Raw genomic sequence first — 27465 nt, forward strand, 5'->3', positions numbered from 1 at the left:
ATTATCTCAGGCAAACCAAAGTAAGAAGTTTCTGAAGTTCATGTGGATAGGCTGGAATTTCACTTAAAGGAAACCTGGAGTTTGGCTGTTTGGTCACATTGCTGGAAAGAGAGGATGTTCCACTCTACTGTATGAGCCGAGAGTGAGAGGACTTCCCACTTGCACAGAACCTGTTCTGAGCCGAGAGTGAGAGGGCTTCCCACTTGCACAGAACCTATGTTCTGAACCTATGTTCTGAACCCACATGCAAATCCAGGTTGTCAGGGCTATCCTGCCAAATCAAAGCCATGATTTAAGACACATTTAAGGACAAATGCAGAAATTTGCACAAGTGGATACCTCAGTGGGCCAATTGCAAGTCACAAAAGTGCTTTTAGCTATCACTTTCAGCCAAAGGCAGTTAGGGCTCAAGATAAACTAAGCAAGTTTGGCAGAAATGCTATTGCATTCAATAAGACATCACTATTCCAGGTGGTCTGCTTGATGCAATGATCAGAAATGCCCCACTTAACTCTGGAAAAAGTGATTTTTATTAAACTTTTAAAAAGTTTATCCAAAGAAATCCTATTACTTAAAGCACTACCTTTAGATCCACAGGGACTTGGAAACTTTGCAATTATATTCATTTGAATTCAGTGAGAGATGAACCTCTGCAGCCCGTGCTGTACATTCCATATGGTAGTCTGCAAGGCAATGTAACAATGCCAGTGTTTCAGGCCTTTTAGAGCAAGGACAAAACCGATTGCCAAGACAAATAACTCAGGTACTAGTCTTAAGAGTTCTATAAAGTGGTGCTGAGATTTTTAGAAATGGAACTTCTGTAAGACAGGACTTCCACAACCACAAAGTATATTATTAGTTGGACTGGATGGCGGATAGATTCCAAGTTAATCTTCTGTGACTCAGATATCCACCTGAGCACCCAACACCCACAGATATAACATTTCCATCAATCCTACCTCAGATTGTGTCATAAATACGTCAAAGTTGAAGAATTTTATAATGTGTTTCAGTTAGTCAAAATAAACTCTTTATTTAAGGGCTTTCTACAATACCTTCTAAGCACTCTCTTCAAAACTACAAAACATCACTATCATGACAACTCTCCTTCACACTCCTCCCCATCACCTCCACCCCCACCACACCACTGAACGAATTTAATATTAAACCTGCAAACTACCCGGGCCTTACTCAAGCAAGTTCTGAGTTTTATAATCATCCTCCTTGATTCCCCCACTTCTGGGCTGCCAGCCAGAATGTGAACAAGAAATGTGAAGGGTCATTTCCTGAGGTGAATGCTAAAAGTTTTTCAAAGTGATCGTGGGTGGCTTGGCCTGCCTCAGCTTCAAAACCACTTTTTCCTGTTTTCATGCTTAATTTTGTGTGTCACTGAGCAGCGTGTAGGAGAAGTGAAGTTCTTTCAGCTGTGCTGAATGCAGCCTGTTACTCCCAGCTCTCTTCCAGTCCTCTCTCTGTGGGTCCAGCTCTGCTTCAGACAATGCCCTTCACTTGCCAGAATTAACTGCCGCCATATTCAAAAATTCTAGTCCTTCCTTCTCGTAGCAGCCCTGCACACTGAGAATTCCGGTCCATAGAAATGGACCCTCCCAGGTACTAAAAGACTAGCCCTTATCTCTATTACCTTCAGTAAAACTTTTAAAATAAAATATTTAATTAAATAACCCTTTAAATCTTTTCCGCATTTCTTTCATGAAATCAACTCATTTTCTCTAGATTTGTCTGGAAACACAATCATGTCATCCGGTATTTCATTTCTATAAACTCTTACTCCCACTATATAGACATAAATTTTCATTAGACGCATTTGAGACAGAAAACTAAAGATATATGGTTTTTTTCTTAGGTATTTTGTCTATTATTTGGATATTCTGCAATCAGAAAGGGAAAGAATACATGGTTTTGGCACCAAATTTCGTATATTCGGTACTGCTGTAAGTGTGGCAAAAGGAACATAAAAAAATGAGGGGAGGCACCTGGGAGGCTCAGTAGTTTAAGCATCTCTCTTTGGCTCAGGTCATAGTCTCGGGGTCCTGGGATTGAGCCCATATTGGGCTCCCTGCTCAGTGGGGAGACTATTTCTCCCTCTCCATCTGTTGTTCCCACTGCTTGTGGTCTCTCTCTCTCTCTCAAATAAATAAAATCTCTAAAACAGAAAGAAAAAAAAAAAGAAAAATGGGAAGACAGACGAAGAGATACTTTTGCTACTCAATAACCTTTTCAACTAAAAAAGAAAGTAAAAATAATAAAAACCTCAATATTGTCTACTAAAATTTATTTTAACCAGTATTCTTAGCCTCTATATAAAGACATTCAATTTTTTTTAAAAAAAAACTTTTTTTAAGATTTTATTTATTTATTCATGAGAGACAGAGAGGCAAAGATATAGGCAGTGGGAGAAGCAGGTCCCATGCCGGGAGCCTGACGCAGGACTTGATCCCGAGACTCCAGGATCACGCCCTGGGCCGAAGGCAGGCGTTAAACCGCTGAGCCACCCAGGGATCCCCTACAGACACCCAATTAAAACATGATGTAAAGAAAGACAAATATCTGGACTGTTATTGCTATCCTTATTAAGTCTAAAAAGCTAGAAACAAATTCTGTTTCTCACCTTGGGTTCCTACTCCAGGCATGGACAGACTCCTCTTTTAATTTCCCCTGAATTCTTAACTTGAGATCTGAATGTTCCCATTGTCCAGGGTTCTACTGCCTCTCAGAAGCCCTTACAAATTATTTTCATAATGTGAAGTCATCCTTCTCCCCAACTGGATTGTTTTTATTTTGAAAAGAGATACAGCTAATTTAAATCGAGTCCTAAGTAAGGCATTGAACTGCCTTCCTAGGGATAAGAGCTTAGGTGCTAGGAACCCCACCCGAGCCGTGGGACTCATGGTTACCAGAGTGTGCATGGGCAATAAGTGGCACATCCTCCATGGTAGCCATTCGGGGAAGAATTTAGTGAGCCTACACCCAAGCGCTGGAGACAGTGCTATTCACATAATATTGTGCCCTTAATAGCATTCCCATCAATGTCAAGCTGCCCATTCTTTCTGTGGATGCTGTGCTGACACCAGATAGTATTCTCTCATCACCATTTAGGTGAAATCTCACGGTCACCATTTTTATAAGAAAAGGAAAGTCATTCCCATTTCTTGTCATCTGTTATGTGTAGCCAGAGCTGATTCTTTCTCTGGTTGAGAATGAGTAGGTCCTTACCACCATAAACAAACAATTAGATACACGACTGTTTTCTGTAAGAGTCTGGAATTGTTATCGATGGCATTGGCATTCCAAAGCTTAACCCTTAAAGACGGTGAGCCATGGATTGGAAGTCTCTAAACTGACACGATGATCTCAGCCCCAAAGAGGAACTCTCTGAGCCCTTCCCATTAACTCTCAGATGTGACTGGGAATATTTCTTCCCTACTCCCGACATTTCCCTTCTGTGGAGGATGCTAATCAGCAAATCACCTGATCATTTGCTGGCCCAGACTCACACTACTCCTAAAGACTGCTAAATTTGGGGTGCATAAGAGACATGTTCACCCATTCTTCTTTGGTAGATGGGCTTTATCTGAGGAAAGCACACATTTTCCTCTACTCCTCCATGGCATAAATTGTGCAGAGCCTCTTCCTGCAGGGAGAAGATTGCCTCACTCTGATGCTGACTTGAAGTGAATGCTTAAATCTGCCTAATTTGGGTGTTCGATATTAACATAATCATTTAGGTAACAGACTTTAAAACGTATCTGATATATTTTCTGGTATTTTCTTTTTCCCAACATGTCTAAAAGATAGAAAATAAAGAGGGTTTGTTTTATTTTCAATAAGGGGCACAAACTTATGTATATAACATATCATCAGGACTTTAAAAAAAATATGCATGTATCAATAGGCTTGGAGCCTTGACAGATGCCTGGAAATAAATATGCATTGTTTTATTCTAATGACTAGAAGCATTCACCTGAAGGAAATTCTCTATACATTCTAGACTATATTATAGACAAAATTCACCATTAGTATATTGAAAAATCAATAATACCAGACAGATGATCCACATTTTAACCATAGTTCATTACAGAAAACCAGTATGCAAAAGAACCAACTTAACACAGATTGGACTTTCCCAGAGATACAATGTTAGTTCTAGAAGTTGTAATCCTACCTTGAAGACAATATCAGATATATCAGAGATCTGGTCACCTAAATCTATTCAAACACTAATTTTTTAAGATGCAAGGTAGAATTATCTTTTCTAGGACCTTCACTGTGTTCCATAAGTCAAAATGAGCCAAGATTTTTTTTTTCTCAGCGCCTTCCCAAGAGAGCTATCCTCCTTTCTCCCTGCTAGCATCACACCTGCCTTCCTGGTTGCTCAAATTGTAATTTCTCAACTTCCCACCATCTGGAGAGTGACAGGCAATGGAGAAGTTGTTAGTTGTCTAACTCTCTACTATAGTGGAATTGCTTCAAATTCCACTTTTTAAGTACCATCATCTAACCTTAGAGTCATGGTTCCCAAATTATGTATCAAGGCACTCTGGGACACTACAGTGATGTCAGATATTGTGTATTTTTGAGGAAAACATTATTTTATATCTTTCAGACATAGCACAAAATCCTAGCTTGACATAGTTCATACTTTTGATATTAGATCACACTATATTGCTTTTGACAAGGGCCACATCTTTGCAAAGCTAAGTGTTGGGTAGTTGCTATGATAAAAAGCAAGTATATCATGAAAATCAACATGGAACAGGAAGTAAAGGTAGTTCGGTCTGATTCCAAAGTTCAAGAGACTGGGAATTGCTGAACAGATACATGTATCCCATTAGCAAGTAACTGTGGGTTTTAAATTTTTTTTAAATTTTTTAATGGCTATTAAGTTGCTGAGTATGAATATGGGTCATTTGGACCCAACTACTTAGGGTAAGAAAATGAAAGAGACTTCAACCTCATCAAAAAAAATCCCTCTACAGATATTTTATCTCCTGTTTTTATTTTTAAAAAGTACTATGACAATGTGAAAAATCTAGAAAGTATTATATATCAAATGATATATTAATTAATATACTAAAACCAATGCCCCAAAAAAGTGCTTTTCAAATTCATAGAAATTGTATCCCCATATAAGAGAAAGTAATTAGATTCGTTCTCCATTTTATGAGCCTGAGGAAGAAATAAACCAATGAGAGGTAGTCACTTTTAATGCTCTCGAGAAGAGAAATCAACAAGAGAATGGTTCAACTCCGCTACACAGAAGCTGGGAGGGTCATAGTTGCTAACTGCTGGCATGATATCTATCCCCTGAGATGGGTCTCTAGTCCTTGGTTTTCTTCAAGGTCACAGTTATATGTGCTACTTACACAGCTATCACCAAGGTCCACAAGGAGTGATGAATATTTCTTTACTCCATGCCACATTCCTCCCTAAAGAAAGTAGGCCTGAATTTGTGAAAGATTACATCCTGGAGCCAAGCACTGGGGACCAAAAAGCTAAGAAACTTATTTCTGCCAACTCTTCCTGTATTTTTCCTTTTGTCCAGGTACTCAGTGCATAGCTTTCTATTTTTTAAGTTCTCGGGGTTAAGGAAATCAAAGACCCTATGGAAATCAGAGAGAAGCTGTAAATTACTGTTTGGTCCACAAATAAACAAACAAAAATCATCCTGCAAATCTACCCAAGGCACAAAGATTTCTAAATCTCTGCCTCTTGTCACCAGAAGGTAAGACCTTAATCACATTCTCCAGCAGTCACCATCCTGTTTCTATTCTCCAGACTCTTGTTTCTCCTTCCTTAACCAGCTTGTTTTGCCTGTCCCCCAAAGGCTGCTCTCCTTTTATTAGCCTTCATCCTTGTCAATCTACAAATCAGAGCCCTACATCACAACTTTGCTTCCAAAATTTAGCCTTGATCTTCTGTAAGTATTCAAAATCATCAGATTGAGTTCTAAGACACAAGATATTCATAACTATTAGAAATTTTTATCACCTTATAAGCCAAGCTCTCAATTCTTCAAGATGAAAGAAATGAGTAACATGAAATGACTTGCCTAGGTTCACAAGGATTTAGGGAGATCTGTATAGAATCTACCTCTTCTGTCTTGGGCAAAGTATACATTTTTAAAAGTCTCTGAAATAAACACAAATATACACAAAATATCAATGCAATGTGGGGATCATTAATCGCTGTCCCAGCGATTAAATCGCTCTGGGTTTGTTTTTTTTTTTTAAGTTTAAATGTTGATTTTATTTTTTTATTTTGTGTGTGTGTGTGTGTGTGTGTGGATATGTTTTCTTTTTCTTTTTTTTTTTTACAAATTTATTTTTTATTGGTGTTCAATTTGCCAACATACAGAATAACACCCAGTGCTCATCCCATCAAGTGCCCCCCTCAGTGCCCATCACCCAGTCACCCCCACCACCCACCCACCTCCCCTTCCACCACCCCTAGTTCGTTTCCCAGAGTTAGGAGCCTTTCATGTTCTGTCTCCCTTTCTGATCTTTCCCACTCATTTTTTCTCCTTTCCCCTTTATTCCCTTTCACTATTTTTTATATTCCCCAAATGAATGAGACCATATAACGTTTGTCCTTCTCCGATTGACTTATTTCACTCAGCATAATACCCTCCAGTTCCATCCACGTCGATGCAAATGGTGGGCATTTATCGTTTCTAATGGCTGAGTAAATTTCCATTGTATACACAGACCACATCTTCTTTATCCATTCATCTTTCGATGGACACCGAGGCTCCTTCCACAGCTTGGCTATTGTGGACATTGCTGCTATAAACATCGGGGTGCAGGTGTCCCGGCGTTTCATTGTATCTGTATCTTTGGGGTAAATCCCAAGCAGTGCAATTGCTGGGTCTAGGGCAGATCTATTTTTAACTCTTTGAGGAACCTCCACACAGTTTTCCAGAGTGGCTGCACCAGTTCACATTCCCACCAACAGTGCAGGAGGGTTCCCCTTTCTCCACATCCTCTCCAACATTTGTGGTTTCCGTTTTGTTAATTTTCCCCATTCTCACTGGTGTGAGGTGGTGTCTCATTGTGGTTTTGATTTGTATTTCCCTGATGGCAAGTGATGCAGAGCATTTCCTCATGTGCTTGTTGGCCATGTTTATGTCTTTCTCTGTGAGATTTCTGTTCATGTCGTTTGCCCATTTCATGATTAGATTGTTTGTTTCTTTGCTGTTGAGTTTAATAAGTTCTTTATAGATCTTGGAAACTAGCCCTTTATCTGATAGGTCATTTGCAAATATCTTCTCCCATTCTGTAGGCTGTCTTTGAGTTTTGTTGACGGTATCTACCAAGGAAATACAAACGATTTTAAAAACATATTATGAACAGTTATACGCCAATAAATTAGGCAATCTAGAAGAAATGGATGCATTTCTGGAAAGCCACAAACTACCAAAACTGGAACTGGAAAAAAAAAAGAAAACCTGAACAGGCCAATAACCAGGAGGAAATTGAAGCAGTCATCAAAAACCTCTCAAGACACAAAAGTCCAGGGCCAGATGGCTTCCCAGGGGAATTCTATCAAACGTTTAAAGAAGAAACCATACTTATTCTACTAAAGCTGTTTGGAAAGATAGAAAGAGATGGAGTACTTCCAAACTCGTTCTATGAGGCCAGCATCACCTTAATTCCAAAACCAGACAAAGACACCAACAAAAAGGAGAATTATAGACCAATATCCCTGATGAACATGGATGCAAAAATTCTCAACAAGATACTAGCCAATAGGATACAACAATACATTAAGAAGATTATTCACCATGACCAAGTAGGATTTATCCCTGGGATGCAAGGCTGGTTCAACACTCGTAAAACAACCAATGTGATTCATCATATCAGCAAGAGAAAAATACAAGAACCATATGATACTCTCAATAGATGCAGAGAAAGCATTTGACAAAAGACAGCATCCATTCCTGATCAAAACTCTTCAGAGTGTAGGGATAGAGGGAACATTCCTCAACATCTTAAAAGCCATCTACAAAAAGCCCTCAGCAATATTATTCTCAATGGGGAAGCACTGGGAGCCTTTCCCCGAAGATCAGGAACAAGACAGGGATGTCCACTCTCACCACTGCTATTCAACATAGTACTAGAAGTCCTAGCCTTAGCAATCAGGAAACAAAAAGAAAAAAAGGCATTCAAATTGGCAAAGAAGAAGTCAAACTCTCCCTCTTCGCCGATGACATGATACTCTACATGGAAAACCCAAAAGCCTCCACCCCAAGATTGCTAGAACTCATACAGCAATTAGGTAGCGTGGCAGGATACAAAATCAATGCCCAGAAGTCAGTGGCATTTCTATACACTGAGACTGAAGAAAGAGAAATGAAGGAGTCAATCCCATTTACAATTGCACCCAAAAGCATAAGATACCTAGGAATAAACCTAACCAAAGAGGTAAAGGATCTATACCCTAAAAACTATAGAACTCTTCTGAAAGAAATGAGGAAGACACAAAGAGATGGAAAAATATTCCATGCTCATGGATTGGAAGAATTAATATTGTGAAAATGTCCATGCTACCCAGGGCAATTTATACGTTTAATGCAATCCCCATCAAAATACCACGGACTTTCTTCAGAGAGCTGGAACAAATTATTTTAAGATTTGTGTGGAATCAGCAAAGACCCCGAATAGCCAGGGGAATTTTAAAAAAGAAAACCATATCTGGGGGCATCACAATGCCAGATTTCAGGTCGTACTACAAAGCTGTGGTCATCAAGACAGTGTGGTACTGGCACAAAAACAGACACAGATCTATGGAACAGAATAGAGAATCCACAAGTGGACCCTGAACTTTATGGTCAACTAATATTCGACAAAGGAGGAAAGACTATCCACTGGAAAAAAGACAGTCTCTTCAATAAATGGTGCTGGGAAAATTGGACATCCACACGCAGAAGAATGAAACTAGACCACTCTCTTGCACCATACACAAAGATAAACTCAAAATGGATGAAAGATCTTAATGTGAGACAAGATTCCATCAAAATCCTAGAGAAGAACACAGGCAACACCCTTTTTAAACTCGGCCACAGTAACTTCTTGCAAGATTCATCCATGAAGGCAAGAGAAACAAAAGCAAAAATGAACTATTGGGACTTCATCAAGATAAGAAGCTTTTGCAAAGCAAAAGATACCAGCTCTGGGTTTTAAGTGGCTTCACAGCAGCCCTACAATAGCACAGCCTACCTCTTTGAGTGATGGCGGCCACACTACGTTTTCTGATCTCAGGTGTGCTGGAGTGTTGTGAGAAGAGGAAGGATGTACACATGGAATAGGGCAGTCTCTGTACTAAGCAGGTACCTCTCCTGGTGGAAGGATTGCCCTAGATTCTAAATGAAATCTTCTAGAGATGTCCATGTACAGAAGAGCAGATCTAGTCCTTGTGTGCAAACGTGGGCACTGTGCCCTCTAGTGACAGCCGTCTAATCTGCAGTACAAGATGAGTTGGAACAGGGAACCTACTAGGATGTTCCTTCCTTTCAGCCTTCCTTATCTTTCCGTCAGGAATCTTTTACAAAAGCGCCTATGATCTCATGGACCTGGAAACACCAATCAGCAGCGTCTTCTCAGTTGCTGAGAAACTGTACCCAAGACCATCCTCCTACCAAGACTCACCATCTCTCATGCCAACTTAGGGATTCTTTTAGGTTTAGGGAAAAATCTTCTCTGTTATGTTTATCTCAGTTTTTCTATGCCTTTTTATTCCTTTTATTCTTTATTTCTTGACATATACTAAAAGATTACTTGTGAGGTACCTAGAAAAGAACCTGACACAGAGTAAGCACCCAACAAGGGTGAGCTGCACTGTTCTCTTTTTAGGCTTTCATAATAGGCTTACTTAAAAGCACATTATTCCAAGATCTTAAGTCAAAGATGTTGAGATTTGATTATTAGTCAAAAGCTATTCTTAGTCATTAGCTTTGGACTAATACTGATATGTGATGTTACGTGAACATTTACTATATGTATGCACTGTTCTAATTGCTTTATATAGTAACTAGTGTAATTCCTACATCTGTAGAAGTTGGTACCACTTTTATTCCCCTTTTATAGATTACGAAGCTGTGACACACAAAAATTATATAATTTTTCCAAGGCCATGCAGCTAGTAAGTACTGGAACTAGGACTGGAATCTATGCAGTCTGTCTCTAGAGCTCACACTCTTAATTATTACACTAAACAAACTTTCCAAATTCCTTTTTACCTGAAGCCAGAAAGAACTTATACTTGAGACCCACTTAGGAAAACAAAGAATGGAAACAACAGCAAAATGGTTAAGCTCCATTTTTAAGGGATATTCTTTATTTTCTTAAGATGCTATTTATGTATTTGAGAGAGAGAGACAGAGATAGCAACAGAGATAGCGAGAGAGAGAACACTAGTGGGGAAGAGAAGGAGAAGCAGGCTGCCCACTGAGTGGGGAGCCTGACATAGGGCTCAGTCCCAGGATCCTGAGATCATGATACCAACTAAAGGTAGATGCTTAACAGACTGAGCCACCCAGGCACCCCTTAAAAGGATATTTTTATTAATGCTGACACATTATTTATATGAGGGGATCCAAAGTATTATAACATATAAAAAATACAATTCCACTCTATCCTAATTTTGACAATTCTAAATATAAATTCCTAGTTATAATAAACATTAATCCAACAGTTAATTAACAGTCATTTTTCCTGCCTTCTTCGAATTCATACAGTATTATAGAGTTCATATGTTTACAGTATTTTAAACACATATTAATTATTGACAAAAATTTACTTCTACATAAAATAATAGATTGCTGTATGTGGTTTTCTCAAACCCTTTAATTTTTTCAGTTTACCTAATAGAAAAGTTAGATGTGAAATCATTTCCCAATTAGCATATTTGTCACAGATATGCTTAAATGATACAATCCAGTACCTAGAGTCATTGCTTTGAGAAAAATACTGATTTTAACTGTAAATGCTTAGAATTAGGAACATTAATAAGGGTTTAAATGTATTCATTTAACTCTGTCATGATCTGATTAACCATAGCTTTAAAAAATACTTAATCATATATATTTTAATTCATGACAACTAATTCTCCTACTAGACTTACAGACATGGGCATAAACAAAAATGTCTGCCAGCTTGGGGGCATTGAGGTGGTGCAGTCGGTTAACTGTCTGTCTCTTGGTTTTTGCTCAGGTCATGATCCTGGGGTCCTGGGATTGAACCCCATGTCAGGCTCCATGCTCAGGGTGGGGTCTACTTAACTCTCTCTCTCTTTCCCTCTGCCTCTCCACCCTTCTCTCTCTCTCTCAAATAAATAAACTTTTTAAAAAATGTCTGCCAGCTTGGACAGGCATAGACTACCTCCATGCACATTTCCTACTGCCAAGTTGTCAAAATATGGTCCATCCAGGGTTCAAACACATGCATGTGCATCAAGTGGCAATGCCACCTGGCATTAAGATCATGCATCTCAGTTCTTTCACTTTTGCCAATGACTCAAGTTTGCTTCTTCTTAATGGCCCCAAACCCAAACCCCCCAACCCCGTCCTCATCTGCTCTCTCTCTGCTCAGACACTGACAGTTTCTACATGTATGACTGCAAAGGCCACCTAGCTTCCCTGTCCAGTCTTACCCCAATTGACACATATACAGAGTGATATCCCTTTTTATTGAAAATATTATGTAACTAGTACCTGCATTGTATTGAAAAAAATACTTTTGCAGCAGAGAAAATATATAAAGAAAAGTGAGTTTCCACTTGCCACATACCTCAGCCTACTTCCTAGAGGATGTTTTTACTGTATCTATCCCATACATGTTTTCTTTCTCTTTTAGCCTATCTGCAAACACACATGTGAGTTCACCTTTCTAGTCTTAGCCACTCCCACCATGGAGGGGAGGACTGATCCAATGAGTGCATGTCTGACAGCCAGATGGCCATTCCTTCAAGATGAGCCTATAGTGCCATTCATCACTGTTCAACAATCTTATAGATTTCATCTCAGGCATGGGATATCTTCAACTGAACTGACAAGAATGGGCTTTTTCCAGAGGAAGCAATCTCTCAGCTTTCACAAGAGAGCATGTAAATCTGGGAAGTGTTTTTTTTCCTAGAGAGATGATGTGTTTAGTAGTTAGGTATGCAGGTCCTGGAGCCAGAGCTGAGGATCAAGTCCTGGCTGTATCACTCATAAGATGTATGATCTTCAACAGGTCACTTAACCTCTCTGTGCCTTGGTTTCTTATTTGTAAAATAGGAATGATAGTGATAATATCCACTTCACAGAGTTGATATGACGACTGAAGGAATTAATATTTATATTGTGTTCATAATAGTGCCTGGTACATACTAAGTATTATTAAAATGCCTATTAAATGAATTTTAAAATAGTTGATGACACTAATTATAGAAACACATACCCTGACTCAGTGTGTTTCCCATTCAGCTCCACTTTGTTTCTCCTCCATATCTTATCTCTGTGAGTATTGAAACTATATGCAGAAATCACAACATACCAAGTGAATCATTTCATTCTACGAGTAGAATTTTAGTTTAAATCTGCAGTATTTGGATTTCAAATTAAGTGTATGATCAAGCATTAATGGTGTGATGGTGGTTAACTTTAAAATAGGAAATATTCTTACAAAGAAATTTTCATTCCTTTTGAGGCAGCGAGAAATTATTTATTATGTATTAAATTTTTGCTCTGCAAAGCAATAGCAGATTGATGAGCTGTTGGGGCCTGAATTATTCTCCAGGCTGAAAGATGCCTTTTGGTCGTATTCATCGTAGCCCAGGACTAAAGTAGACACAGTAGAGCCTTGCTTCTGATGATCCCCTGCCCAACCCAGCCCAGTCCAGCCCACACCAACTTGCACTGGGTGAAAAGCAAAGCCTTTCCCTGCAGGGTTGGTTAAACCGAAGGTTCCCTGCCCAGATTGTCTTCATCCAACAAGTTTCCTTGTTTACATGGATGTAAGAGTTTGAATCAAATATTAGGTTGAAGTTTAAAATGCCATTTTAAACCAAATAACCCACTTCTCATCCTGAAAAATACTTGTATAATGGATGTTCCTCTTAGGAATAGAGTTCCACACCATTGACCTCACTGGCTTCCTGGTCTTTCTCTTCCTCCTCATCTTCTCCTCCATCTGACTGTCTTAGATGGTCCCACACAAAGAGAGATTGCCAGGACCCCACACCCCTTTAAAATAAATTACTATTCCAAACAACTGTTAAATATTGGCTTTAAAAACTGGAGCTTGGATACTTTCTGACTGGTTATTAACTATTTTTACAGAAGGATGATACTCTTTCATTTTCATTTATCCAGCACTAAATGGGACTCCTAAACAGGAATAGAGTCTACATTCTGCTAGAGGGAACAGGTAAGACACGTGATTCACAGTTATGATTAAATCAAATGATGAAGTCAAATGAAATCCTACTGGAAAAAAACAGAAGAGAATCTACCTTAAAGCAGGGGTTTTCAGCCTTCGCCATTACACTTTAGTGTAATCTCCCAGGAAGCTCTGAAAATTCCCAATCCCACCTCAGATCAACTAAAGAATGTCTGGAAGGTAGGATCAGGCACCAGTTTTTAAAGTTCCCCAAATGACTCTAAAAGCACAGCTAAAATTGAGAATCAATTGCGTTACTCTTCCAGAAAAAAAAAAAAAAAAATCCACTATAGAGCTACAAACACCTAAGAGCAATTTGGTTCCTTTTTGATTAAATTATTGTTATTACTGGTTGTATGACCTCAAGGAAGCAATTTAACCTCTCTATGCTTCAATTCCCTCATTTGTAAAATGGGCATATTATCTTTCTGTGACTACTGTATTAAATAAGATTATGCATGTCGAGTGCTAACCACAGTAATTTACACCTAGAATTTGTCACATGTTAGCTGGTAGCTCTTGCTACCTCTGTCATTGTCATTGTCCCTACTACTTGGTCTGTTGCAGAGGCCTGGAATCTCCTTGGTGCCTCATACAGACCACCACACGAACTCTGTACCAGCACTCTGCGTGGGCTTTTAACAACCTGCAGATTTACCTTAAGATTTCTTCCTGTTGCTTATACCCACCCTGCACTATTTTTTCTGGTCCACACACTCCCTTCCCACTTTGAAGCAAAACAATTGCCAACCTCTGTATCAAAGACACAGGAAAGTACAAGGTTCCCCTGGGGCCATGAGACTCTATCCTTCCAGATCTGGCTTGCTACCTTTCCCAGCTCATTCTGGGATCCTCTTCCTGATTAACGCCTCATCACCAGTGAACCTAGCTCTTTCCTCATAAACTGAGCAAGCTTCTACTTTTCCTTCCTGACCTCTGATGCAATCTCAGGGGGGAAAAAATACTTTTTTTTCCCCAGTATGCAATTTGGATGCATGTGTGTGTGTGTGTGTGTGTGTATAAAATAATGGATGCATTATTTCCACACAACTTCCAAATTACTCGTCTTCAAAATAGAGATAATGTCTACAATTATCAGACCTTTATTTAGAACATATCATCATGTGTGGCAGAGGTATAATACCACCACACTCAAAAATCTCTCTCTGTGACAGAATTATGATGGCGTGTTTATCTCTGGTGATATCAGATCTAAGAAAATGATGTTCCTAAAACTGATATAGGCTGATACACACTGAAGCTTGCTGCAGTGTAGTTGTACATAGCTGCTTTTGTGTGATAGAATCAGTCGTATGTCTGAAGACTCTCAGGCATGTGTTCAGAGTCCTCACCAGCATTACTTAGAATGAATTACAGCCAGCAGCCACCTATGTGATAGATTATTAATATTCATTTTCATTTCAAATCACTTCTCTTGGTTTCACATATAAGGGCTGAGATCCACTGTGGTTAGCAGAGTGGAGGAAGCAAATAACCAGTATGTCAAATTGATGTACTGCCAATAGTAAGCACACAGTCCCTACCACCACTGTGGAAGCCCAACCTTGGATGCCTGGCAGACAATTATAAGCATCTATTACTAAATCATGAGTTGCTAAAGCCTACCATTGCTTTCAAATTTGTAAAGATAACAAAAAATATGATAGAACCACACCAGTGGATATTGACTTACATATCCACAAGAAAGCACTGACCACTTGCAAACAGTTGATGTAGTCATAAGGGCCCCTGGATTCAGAAAATGTAGATGCATAAAAGTTTTTCTTCTCCTTCTTCCTCTTATTCTTTATCTTTCTATAACCCAGGACTGCTCCTCTCCTGAGATTAAGAATAGGCTGAGTGCTCAATGATCTAGCAATTTGACCCCAAACATATGACCTCTCACTCAAATGCTTGATACAGATTGGATTGGAAACACCAAAAGAACTGGTAACCAAGATCTTTACTCTAGTTCACAGATACAAGAAGACAGGCAAAAACAAAACAAACAAATGAAAACCAAATACAGTGAGAGCATAAATACATTTTTCAAATTTCAAAATATAGTCAACTGCAGTTGAGCATTAAAATTTGGCTCTTGAGGCACGTGAGTGGCTCAGTTGGTTAAGCGTCTTACTCTTGATTCAGCTCAGGTTGTGGTCTCAGGGTTCTGGGATTGAGCCCTGAATCAGGCTCCACATTCAACAGGAAGTCTGCTTGAGATTCTCTCTCTCTCTCTCTCTCTCTCTCTCTCTCTCTCTCCCTTAGCCCCTTCTCCGCTGTCTCACTCTCAAATAAATAAATAAATCTTTAAAAGAAAAGAAAAGAAAATTTGGCTCTTACAATAGCCATTTAAGTATTTGTCCCAAATCAAAAACAAAGTATGGCATTCTACACTCTACCAATTTTTATTTCACTTTAAATGATCATAAAATAAAGGACTTATCTTGAAAACCAACATGATAGATATAACAGCTACGGGAAGACAGCCACCAATGGTGGTGCATGTACTGGTGAGGGAAAAACGCAACCTATTTGAAACACACATTTCAGGACATTCTTTAACCACATTGATTTCTGTGGTTTGAAGGATACACTCTGGCAAAGAATAGTTGCCTCTAGGCACATATTACACAGTGAAATAGAAAGAGACAGTACCTGCCAAAAGAATTTATAATCCTCAGGAAGAAGATAAACATCCTGAATTCACACCTTATTAGTATGCATAAGTATACAATCCAATTGTGTAAAAAGGATTTAACATTCTGGGTACTGATGTTCCACTGAGTTAAGCATAGATGAGCACATATAGAGGAATTCATAACTTTCTACTAAAATATTTTATTTATATATTATCAGCAGGAAATGCACTACATCCCAGGGATTGAGTAAATATCCTAGCTCATCTTGACCTCAGGTGTCAGCGTATGCCCAAGCACAAGCAATAATCCTTGAGAAATGTGCTGATAGCTGGCTCCCATTGCTTAAAAATGGAATGCCCTCAAGGAAATATCCTGGGTCTAAACACATGGTGCTTCAGGATCCCCTAGGCATGTGCTTCTCTCCCTTTGGTTTCAGAGAGAATGTGTGGTACAGAGTTCCAAAATATTCTCTATGAATCCAGTGTAGGATACCATTAAGATATCTCTGATACATAAGCAAATGAGGGGAGAACAAGTAATTCCAATCACCAGAGGCACAGAGTTGGAGTAGCTCATGGAGATACCTGGGAGTACATTTCGGTATGCAACTCCACAGTCACTCCATTCAAGGAATTGGGAGTGCTTCTCACAGGTCACAGGGTAAATGCTGCTTGAGGGACTAAAACAGTGGAAACCCCAGGCCCCCAACCGAAGTTCCATTTCTGTGGTGGTATTATACCTCAGCCACACGTGGTGATATGTTCTAAACAGAGTTCTGTTTTATAGAGAGTTTTCAGGTAAGATTTCATGGAAGTCTGAGAACACTGGTCAACAATTTGACAGAACTCAAATTGCCTTTAAAAAAAAAGACTGTGTTTCCTCTACTTGTGGTCTTTCCTACTGGTTCAGGAAAAGTAAAGAAAAAAAGTAGAGACGTGTTCTGTGCAGATGCAAGTCACACACTGTGGTAAAGGGCTGAGCACTTTGAACCTGCATAATTGCAACTAACCATCCTAACAATGCTCTGCTGTGATTGTCAGTGTCTCAGTTTGCCAAAGTTCAGGGAAAACTGAGATCCAGAGAGGTGGAGGCGCTCCCTGAGCAAGAGCAAGCCAGAAAGCAGAAGAGCTTATGCAGAAAGCCAGGACTCTAAGCTCCAAGATCTGTGGCCATTGAGACTACATCTTGCCTTCCAAGAGGCACGACTCATGATAGCAAGGAGCTCTCTCAGAACACTGCACAATGGCAATCTGCTGAAATTAAAATGCGATCATTTGGGGTTAAATTATACACCATCTCGTTCCAGATTCTACTATAAACAGCTGCAGAAGCTAAAGATTTGACAACTTTCTCCCCATTAACTGCTTCTTCAATAGATCATTGAATAGACTGAATCAGGATTGTTTTATTTGAGCACGAGAATGGTCTCATTCAGAATAGCTGGCAGAATTTCAGGTGAATCCACAGGCAGCCTCCTCACAGTTCCTTTTCCACAGCCGCATGAAGTTGTCATTCCCCTTCCACAGGCTGGGCTTCCTTCTTCCCAGCATACCTGCAATCCTACAACCCTGCTTCAACCTGTGGAAGGGCAGGTGCAAGCACAGAGAGCCAAAAGGTCTGTGCCTTTTCCATTTGAAGTGAGGGCTCCAGAGTAACATAGTAGAATTCTGAGCTCAGATTTTTTTTTCAGGCAGTGTTTTTGTTGAAATCACTGTTTTCATATTTTGTGTTTGAGGGGATTCTGGGTCTACTCTGTTCTATTCCCCTTTTGCCCTGCAATCACAACTATATCCTCAAGCGCCGTCAAAAGTAGGACAACATACAACTCCCACTTGATCCATGTTCAAGAGGTACCTACCTTTTGAATATAAAAATTCTGCAGCTATGCCAAGTCTTTTTTTTTTTTTTTTTTTGCTGTGCCAAGTGTTAAGGCCTTTATCCTACTTCTTGCTGCCATCTCTCGCCTTCCTCGCTCAATGGCACCCCAGGGGCCAAGTCCTCCACTCCGTGGCAGAGAAGCAAGACGAGAAAGAACAAAATGAAAATATATTGGGACAAAAGGGGAAGAAGAGAACAGAAGGGTGGTGTTTTAGGTGGTAAGAGGTCCCCCTCTGTGCATCAGATCAAAAGTGGAGGGAAGCAGAGAGTTTAGCAGTGATGAGTATTTGGGATGTAGGTAGTATCTGGGTACTATCAAGGTGAATAAATGCATCGAACATACAAATAAGGCAAGAACCATTCAGGGGAATTAGAATATGTACAACACCTACCCTGTGCCAAGCCTAGATATATCTGTCAAATCTGTCTAAACAACTCGGTACACAGTTATAAAACTAAGAAAGGTTTTCTCGCACATCCAAGGATCTCAACATCCTGAGAGTTTAATGAGCCCACTGCCTGACCCATTTACTTCTCTTACCTTCTAGGAGCCAGCCAGTCAGTGGGTTGAACTAACCCAAATGAGGTCTGAAATTACAAGTGGATTCTGATTATCGCTGTCATTCCTTTCTCCTATTTCCATAAATAATCGAGTTGACTCTACAGAGCCATTTTTTTTAAATAAATTGACATACTTAACTACACAGCTGGCACAGATTGTTACTCACCCCTGGTTACTATGACTAGCAAAACAGATCTATCATGGAGAATGTAAAAGTCTCCATATACCACTGTGACATTCTTAAATGGCCAAAGACTTGGGCTACGAAGGCACATCCAGCCATAAAGGCCACCTTCTTTTAGTAGCCAACAAGTTGGCCCTCTCAGGCATCTCTCAAAGCTGAGAAATTATTACATAAGGTACAATCTCATTGGGCATGCAGAGTAAATAACCTTGTTAAGAATGTAGTGTGAAGAAATGCTATTCAAATGGAGTCGAAGCTGGTGAACAAGGTAAGGGAAGGAGGTAGTCAAGTTTAAGGCCCTTAGGGGATGTAATTTATGGTGCTTTATTCACTTGGGCATGTCCAGTGTTAAGAGAGTTGTTTGCTTGGCACCGGGTAGGGACTGACAAAAGCATCCAGCGAGGAGACCTCTATGTAAGGATGCCAAAAATCCACCTCAGCAAACTAAGGGGATGATGACAAAGGGGACTTGCAGGGTCAGCTGGCTTGCTGACCACACTGTCACAAAGGCCAGGCTTAAGGCAGCTAAGAAAGGGCTTAATTATCTAGCCATTCTCATTTGAATTGGAGGTAGCCAGCGGGAGGACCACCAATTAGGTTAGTTAGGAGGTTATTCAGCGGAAGATCAGAAATAGAGGTGAGGCAGAACTCGCTAGGGGCAAAACATCAAAGGTCCTTTTGGCCATCAGGGGGTTCCCCTTCCTACTGGGGACCAGACCATTCCCATGACCTAACATTTCAGTAGGTCTTAATTTCTGGCACCAGTGAAATTCTGACCTTATGTCTCAGAGAAGAATGTCATAACCTATGATACCCAGGGAAATTTAATCAGTACAATTTTAAATATATTTTACTGAATATTGAGTTTTACTGCCAAATGCTATTTTATTACAATGCTCTTTTTAAGAAAGCCTCACGATAACAAAAGCATGTTTCTCTCACTGTGGCCATCTTAAGAGTTCACAGAAGGAACATCAGGGGCACCATCACTCACCAAGACATCTCAGGCTGGAAATATTCATCCTGGCTCCTCCTTCAGTTATGCTCCCAGAGAAACCCTTCTCCATCCTCTGAAAATACCCCTATTCCTTGACAGAAAAACCTGAATAACTAAGGATAATAGCACTATGCTACACTTAGAACCTTATTTCCTCATTTGCCCTTTGGTTGCAGGATATATTCATACTCACCTATGAGATTTCCCTAAGATATTTCAATCTCCTACTTCTGGCCATAAATAAGTGAGAAAAATTAATGACCTATTTGATATTATATATCTTTCTAGTAACTTTGAGAATTTCTTCTGTAAACACTTGAGTTTTAAGTAGTGAAGATTTATTTCTGCAGAATTTAATAATTACAAAAATACGATGTATTTAATTAAGGCTATACTTAGTCTTAACAAATAATATTAATCATTTAAAATTAATAATTGATAACTATTGGTAATGCTTTCAATTTTTCATATCTTAGAGCCAATGTCATGAATCTTGTTATTATAGTAACATACTCTGTTTTTAAAAAGTTCTAATTAAACTACACATATATACATATATATGTACATATATACATATATACATTCCTTTCTTTACTATGAGGGTTTTTTTTTTTTCTTTCAGCGTGGAATACATTTTAACTTCAGTGTTCGGATGCAGAAAAGAAAAATCCATGTTGCTTCAGTTAAGCTCACTGGTGAAAAGGGAAATGAAGAAGAATAAACTCCAGTAATTTTAACCCTTCATTAAAGCCCATCATTTTGGTATTTCTTGAGGTTGGGAGTAGGGGAAAGAGGTGGCTCTATCCTCTGCATTACAGTAGCTGCCTCTCCAAATGGAGAACAATCAGGTACAAAATGCAGCCTGATCCAGGACAATACTAACTCAGGATAATACATGCCACTTGGTGGATTAAAAATTTATAAGATATTTTTCCATCTCTGCTTGGAATACAAATTAATATATTCTTGTCTCATGTAAAGTGATTTCTCACTCAGAGCTGAAGAGATGTGTTAACATCTTAAATTCTATGGGTTTTGCTTTCCTAATTATATTACCCAGGAAATAAGATACCCAACTAGAGTACTTGGCAAGAGAGGTACATTCCACATACCAACCACATATAAATAATCTCTATATGAAAATCTCAGTAGGTTGGAATGGTACAGCCTTACCACCACCACCACCACCACCACATACACACACATCTCTGCACCATGTCAGTACAACATTTTCCATTAAAGATTTCATTCCGTATTACACTATATGCCTCTATGTGTGTGTGCGTAACCTTTCACAGTATATAAAAACATAACAGCTATCTCATGTTTCCAAATGTCACATTCATGTTTTCCCTTTGGCAGCAGGCAGACTACCAAAAGCACCCAAAGAGGAGGCCTCCATATAAGGATGCTAAAAATCCACCCCAGCGAACTCAGGGGTTTTCTGCCAGCCATGTGGCAGCACCCTGAGAGAAACCTGGTGGGGCAGTGGGTAGGGGAAGTTGGTACATGCCCACACACACACATCAGAAGTCTTGAGCCTGTCTTTTGCCCTGACAGTTATCTAGAGAGGAAACATTTTGTTATGGGTAGACTTTGTTTAAATACATCAACAGAGAAAATTAATTTTCCCCCCTAAGGCAAAGGTTGAAGGTAATCTACAAATATGTGTTATCTTTGGAAAGATAGTATTAATTTGGTTTGATCTCTGACAGTGCTGATTACCAACACTTCTTCTCATGAGGACGTGTCCCTCCCCTCGGGTTCTTTTCTTTCTTGTATTTGTCCCATACTGCTGCAGCTCCTATGATGGAATGCAACATCATCATAATTTCTGTGATTAGAAATAATTCACATTATTAGTCAATTCAGAGATAACTAAAATCATTATAATACTTGAGCAATTTTGTGCTCAAAGACTTTTTTTAAAAATAAACTACTATTGAGGATCCCTGGGTGGCTCAGCGGTTTAGCGCCTGCCTTCAGCACAGGGCATGATCCTGGAGTCCAAGGATCGAGTCCCGCATCGAGCTCTCTGCATGGAGCCTGCTTCTCCCTCTGCCTGTGTCTCTGCCTCTGCCTCTCTCAGTCTCTCTCTCTCTCTCTCTCTCTCTGTCTCTCATGAATAAATAAAATATTTTAAAAAATAAAAAAATAAACTACTATTTTTAAATGAAATAAAAGTGTTATTCTTGCTACCCAAAAAAGGAAGAAAGCTTTTTAAAGTCATTAATAAAAGGATATGGACAGAGAGCAGAAAGGAAAGATTGTTTAAGACCAAATAAAAATTGAAATCCTATAATCACATAGCAAGAATGAAGCTTAAGGTCCAGGCTCTCAGAGACCCAAGAAAATGGCTCAGAATTTTAAGGTGAAACCCCAATTGAGAAGATAATTCAGCTAGCCATTGTAACCATATGGGGAGATGAATGTAAAAATGCCCAGCAAAAGGCAACTATCAGAAGTCAACAATTTTTCCTTATAACAAGTCTTATATACATGCACACACTGTGAATATACTAGCTATTCTTGCTGAATCATATCCCATTTTCCCTAGCCCTTGGATCAAGACCTTGGAAATGAGAAGACACAGAAGAAAAATGTTCTACCTCTGTGATTTTCAATATTACAGATAAACTCTGATAAAATTCCATCTAAAATAAACAAGAGGGGGAACCCTGGGTGGCGCAGCGGTTTAGCACCTGCCTTTGGCCCAGGGCGCGATCCTGGAGACCCGGGATCGAATTCCACATTGGGCTCCCGGTGCATGGAGCCTGCTTCTCCCTCTGCCTATGTCTCTGCCTCTCTCTCTCTCTGTGACTATCATAAATAAATAAAAGTTAAAAAAATAAAAAAAATAAAATAAAATAAACAAGAGGACTTTATTTTTTTTTTAAGATTTTATTTATTTATTCATGAGAAACACAGAGGGAGAGAGAGAGATATGCAGAGACACAGGCAGAGGGAGAAGCAGGCTCCGTGCAGAGGGAGAAGCAGGCTCCATGCAGGCCTGATGTGGGACTTGATCCCAGGTCTCCAGGATCAGGCCCTGGGCTGAAGGCGGCGCTAAACCGCTGAGCCACTGGGGCTGCCCACAAGAGGACTTTATACCTAAACCTTCCACTTTCCACTTTGAAAAATTAGCTTTCAATAGCTAGAATTTGGGAGAGAACTATAGAAGCTGATTTGGAGCTTACTGTGATACAGCATTTTAATTTGAAGTGGAGAATAACTCAAAAGAATTAGTTGTAAAACTATCAGAATTAATTTTTCAAAAGTTCAGTAAAAATAGTTAAAAGGTTCATTTCTATTTTTTTTTTCTCATTAAACTTTTGTTTTAATGGGTCTCAAAATTCTGTGACAGATTTTTGGTCAAGTTGTTTCCATTAAAAAGTACTGATTTTAAAAACTAATAACTTAAAACTGCCATACATGCACAAACAAAACAAAACAAAACAAAAAACAAATGGTTTAATACTCTCACCTTCCTCCAACACCCAACATTCGTGTCTTCCAACTTTTCGTATCTTTGATACAACCTTTGACGGTGTAGCTATGATTAGCAAATGCTATGACATCAGATCTTTCCCCACTTGAAATAATTTTGTATATAAATTGAGTAAAAAATGACCAAAAATCATTGTAATGCCTGAATTATTTAGTGTTCAAAGAATTTGAGGGAGAGGAAGAAAGAGGCAGAAAGAATCATGGCATCCCAGAATTAATAGGACCTCGGATATCTTAAAAGAAAAAAAAAAAAAAAACACAGTGAGGCAATGGGAATGAAGCTCTACATTAAGTCAAGTTACTTTTGTTTTCCAAACTCTCAAAATCTCAGGTATGTCTCAAATGTTCAGCTGCTCCAATGACATATAATAAAAAAATAACAAAAAGAATAATTACTTTAAAAAGTAAACTTTAACACCCATTTTTGCAGACATAAAGGAAAGCATTGGTTAAGAGGTTAAGACTCAGCCTCCTCAAATTATAATGAATGCAGCAAATGCTGATATAGTGCCTACTATGTGCCAGATGCTGTTCTAATCAAATCCTCACAGTAACCCTACGACACAGGTATCAATACACCCACTTTACAAATAAATGGGGCATCATAGATATAAAGAGCTAAGTAACTTCTTTAGGAACACATTGTTAGTAAGAGTAGGTATTAATTACTAAAATAAATAAATAAAATCTTTTCTTTAAAAATGACTTTCTAAGATTTAGAAATCTTATTTACATGCATACATGTTTGTAGAGTTTTATGCTTGTCCTATCTTTTCTTCAAGGGTTCTATCTTTAATCAGAAACACAGGCTTTCATCATTGGTATCACTAGAATAATCAATGTTATTTTCATTTCCCACTTAGTTCCAGAAAAGGGACTAGGGAACATTAACACCATTTTGGAAGTGAATATGACATGGAGAATGTCCCACAAAACCAAAGGGGAGATGAAAAGTAGCTTCTCTCCAGCCCCTTTGGATTTAGAGATATGGGGAAAGGAGACAAGGCCTTCCTGACCACACATTCTAGAGGCTCAAGTCGTAGAAAAAAAATTATGATAATTAGGTTGAAGAGAAGACTCAGAGAGGAGCTGTGGCCATGTTCTTGCTTGTGTCTAAGAAAGCATACACCCTTCCACACCCAACCCTACCTGCTCCTTTAGACTGGAAGGGCCTAGACTGTTTCCCACATTGTAAGATTACAGAGTATAGTCAAAGATGATCTATCTCAGGAGTTTATTTCAGGATTTGTCATGATGGGCTGAAACAACTCTGTGGCTACAGAGCAGATCACCCAGCCTGAGGGCTGAAAGGAGCCATAACTAGTGCTCAGGCAGTGCGCAAGAGCCAGCAAGGGCCAAGCTGATGCCTCATCAGGATGATAGACTCCATCATGAATTCACCAGCCATAGACATGAGGATCAAGTGGCAACACCAGACAAACCAGGATGACCTCAGAAGCCAGAGGCCCAGAGAAAAGGATAAAGCCCCACAATGGGTCTCAGGCCACCCTCTTCTTGCCACTTCAAGGGTGTCCATGCCCCCCCACCATACACCCGGCTCCATCTTGGAGAGGAAACTATAAGAGGAAGAAAATCTGCAGATAGGTAGCATTTACCTGTGACAGAATGAGTCACCACTGTTTTAAGTTTTTGAAGAGGACTAAAATTTGTGTTGTATTAAATGTTACTTCTTTTTATGTATTCAGCAGAGAAGGGCTCAGGAAGAAATTTACAGAATAAAAAATAAGTGACTGTTTTTGCATGAGTATCTGAATATAGTATGTACCTGTTACTACTTCACTTCAATATGGCATTAAGAAGTCTATTTTATAGACTTGCTTTATGATGGACTTTCCTCCAAAATACTGTCAATATTTGGCAGAGAAAAAGAGAGAGACAGAGCCAGGAAGAGAGAGACTCTACTCTGGAATTAGTTTCCCTATAGAAATATCTGCCATATATAAAAGCATTACTTATCTCTCATTTTGGACTAAGCACTGTTGTAAATAGCTTCCAGGATGAACTCATGAATCTTCATAATCATAATGTGAGGGACAGTTTTTTATCATTCCCATTTTATAGATTCAGAAGTTGAGGCCAGGAAAAGTGAAGCAACTCACGGCAGGTGTACTGCTGATAAGTGACGAAGATCACAGTTAATACTTTATTGTCCATTCTACAATACTTTTTAGGTGAACAGGTTGCTTCTAGGCTAAATATGTCCACTTTTCCACTAATTTTCTATTAGCCAAAGGTTGCACATCAGAAATGAGAAGCCCTTACCTTTCACTGGATGCCACCCTCTGACTGACCTATTCCCTGGGCTCCAGAACCTGCCAACTGGATGTTCCACTCAAATGTGTGATTGTCACCTCAAACTCAGAATGTCCCTAGATCAACATGGCCCCTTCCCCCCCAGAATCACTCTTCTTTTCATATTCCCATTTCAAACTGGAACAGTATCTTCCTTTTTTTTTTTTTTTTTTTGGAACAGTATCTTCTTAAGTCACCTGGAATCAACCTGAGGAACACCCTCTGTGTCTCATCTCCACATCTAATCCACACCAGGTCCTGAAGATTTGACCTTTCCGCAACCTCTCAAATTCTGCCTCTTCTCTACTTTTGACTTAACCATGCTAATAATAAAAGTAGGCTCTAGAGTTCAAGCTAGTTCAAATCCTGACCTCACTGCTTACCAGCAAAAGGACCCTGATCAGTACTTTAGCTCAGACTGTGGTAAGAAAAATATCCTAAGCTTGGGTGCCCTTAAACAACAAACATTTATTTCTCACAGTTCTAGAGATTGGAAGTCTGACATCAGGAGCCAGCATGGTTCTTAGTAAAGGCTCTCTTCCTGGTTACATACAGCTGTCTTCTCACTGTATTCTTACATGGGGAAGAGAGGGAGTTCTGCCCTCCTCTTCTTCTGGTCTCCACTCTCATGACCTCTCTACAACTAACCACCTCCCAAGGACCCCACCTCCAAATACAATCACAATGGGGATTAGGGCTTCAACACATGAATTTTGAGAAAACATACACATTAAGACCATGTAGCAAGTGGTTTATTTAACCCTTCTCTGTCTGAACTTCTCCATCTATAAAAAAGAGGAAAATAACAGCACCTGTTGTTCAAGGTTGACATAAAGATTAAATCACATCTGTAAAACATTTGTAAAGGACAGTTCCTTTAACATAATAAATGTATTTCATCATTCTTGTTCATGTTCTTTCACATTACCCCACAAGACTAGGACTGAGGTTCAGCCTTTCTTCACCTTTCAATTGGAAAAATTACAGTATACCCATAGCTACTTCCAAAGTCCAACTTCCACCCCATGCTTCTCCAATCCAACATGCATATTGCTTTAACTAAAACAGATGGGATCGTGTCACTCAATAATTCCCCAGGACCAGCAAGATAAAGAAGAGACTCTACAATTCAGCATGCCATGCCCTCCATGACCAAGCAAGCCCCTGCCACCATCTGAGCCTCTACGCCACTCATACCATGCTGTGCCTCTCATACCATGCTGTACCCCTCCAGAATTATTCACAGCTCACTGAAAACACTACCATATTACTTGGTTCTGCCTGAAAAATTTTCTCCTCCCAACCCAGTCCTGAACTCCATACACTGGAAAGTTCCTAGTCATCTCTCAAAATTCACTTCAAACACTATTTCTGCATAAGGAATTTCTGTTTCTTACCTAATATGGAAATAGAAAAAAAAACACTTGTGTGCCATATCATACTCCATACCTTAAACTCAGCAAACTTATTAGTCTCCTATGCAGAGCCCAGCATTCTGGGGGGGAGGGGGCCCTACTCTGTCCTTCCTCTGACTGTGACCTTTTCCTGGGGACCAGGAATCTATAAGTGAAGAAGGACTCAATCACCTAAAGTCTATGTCTCCCCCTCCTTCTAGACTCAACATTTGGATCCAAGAAGTGGCCCTGAGCCCTCTTCCAAGGTTTGCAAAGGCCTTTTCCCTAGCCTGCCTCCCAAGTATGGACCATGCCACCAGCATACTCACCTTTGGACCACAGGGATCACCAAGGGGCAAATATTTGCAGGAGTATGAATGGAGCTGGGACATGGAATTTGAATTGTTCACACATGCATGTAAGTTTCTACATGGTATAGGATAAAACAAGAGATGGGAAAAAATTAGATTGGAGGATTCATTTGTTCCATTATCTGAAAATGTTAGAAGCATGCCTATGTACTTTTGTCAGAGGTTATACAAAGATTTAGTG

At 39.4% G+C, this 27465-nt stretch overlaps 2 long non-coding RNA genes across 3 annotated transcripts in view; one reads left to right on the forward strand and one right to left on the reverse strand.

Moving 5' to 3' along the window:
• LOC112659639 (uncharacterized) overlaps nucleotides 1–27465 on the reverse strand; it is a 146673-nt gene that overhangs the window by 82814 nt on the left and 36394 nt on the right. The gene's annotated exons all lie outside the window — the stretch shown is intronic.
• LOC112659640 (uncharacterized) lies at nucleotides 9430–27326 on the forward strand. Of its 2 annotated transcripts, XR_007413893.1 has the most exons (4): nucleotides 9430–9844; nucleotides 13337–13424; nucleotides 20322–20426; nucleotides 27135–27326. It is a non-coding gene; the product is annotated as an uncharacterized LOC112659640 (long non-coding RNA). The 2 variants fall into 2 exon arrangements; XR_003136424.3 differs by lacking the exon at nucleotides 27135–27326 and having other exon boundaries at nucleotides 9432–9844; nucleotides 20322–20448.

This window comes from Canis lupus, chromosome 11 (genome assembly GCF_003254725.2).
Source record: "Canis lupus dingo isolate Sandy chromosome 11, ASM325472v2, whole genome shotgun sequence".
NCBI classification, from domain to species: Eukaryota; Metazoa; Chordata; class Mammalia; order Carnivora; family Canidae; genus Canis; species Canis lupus.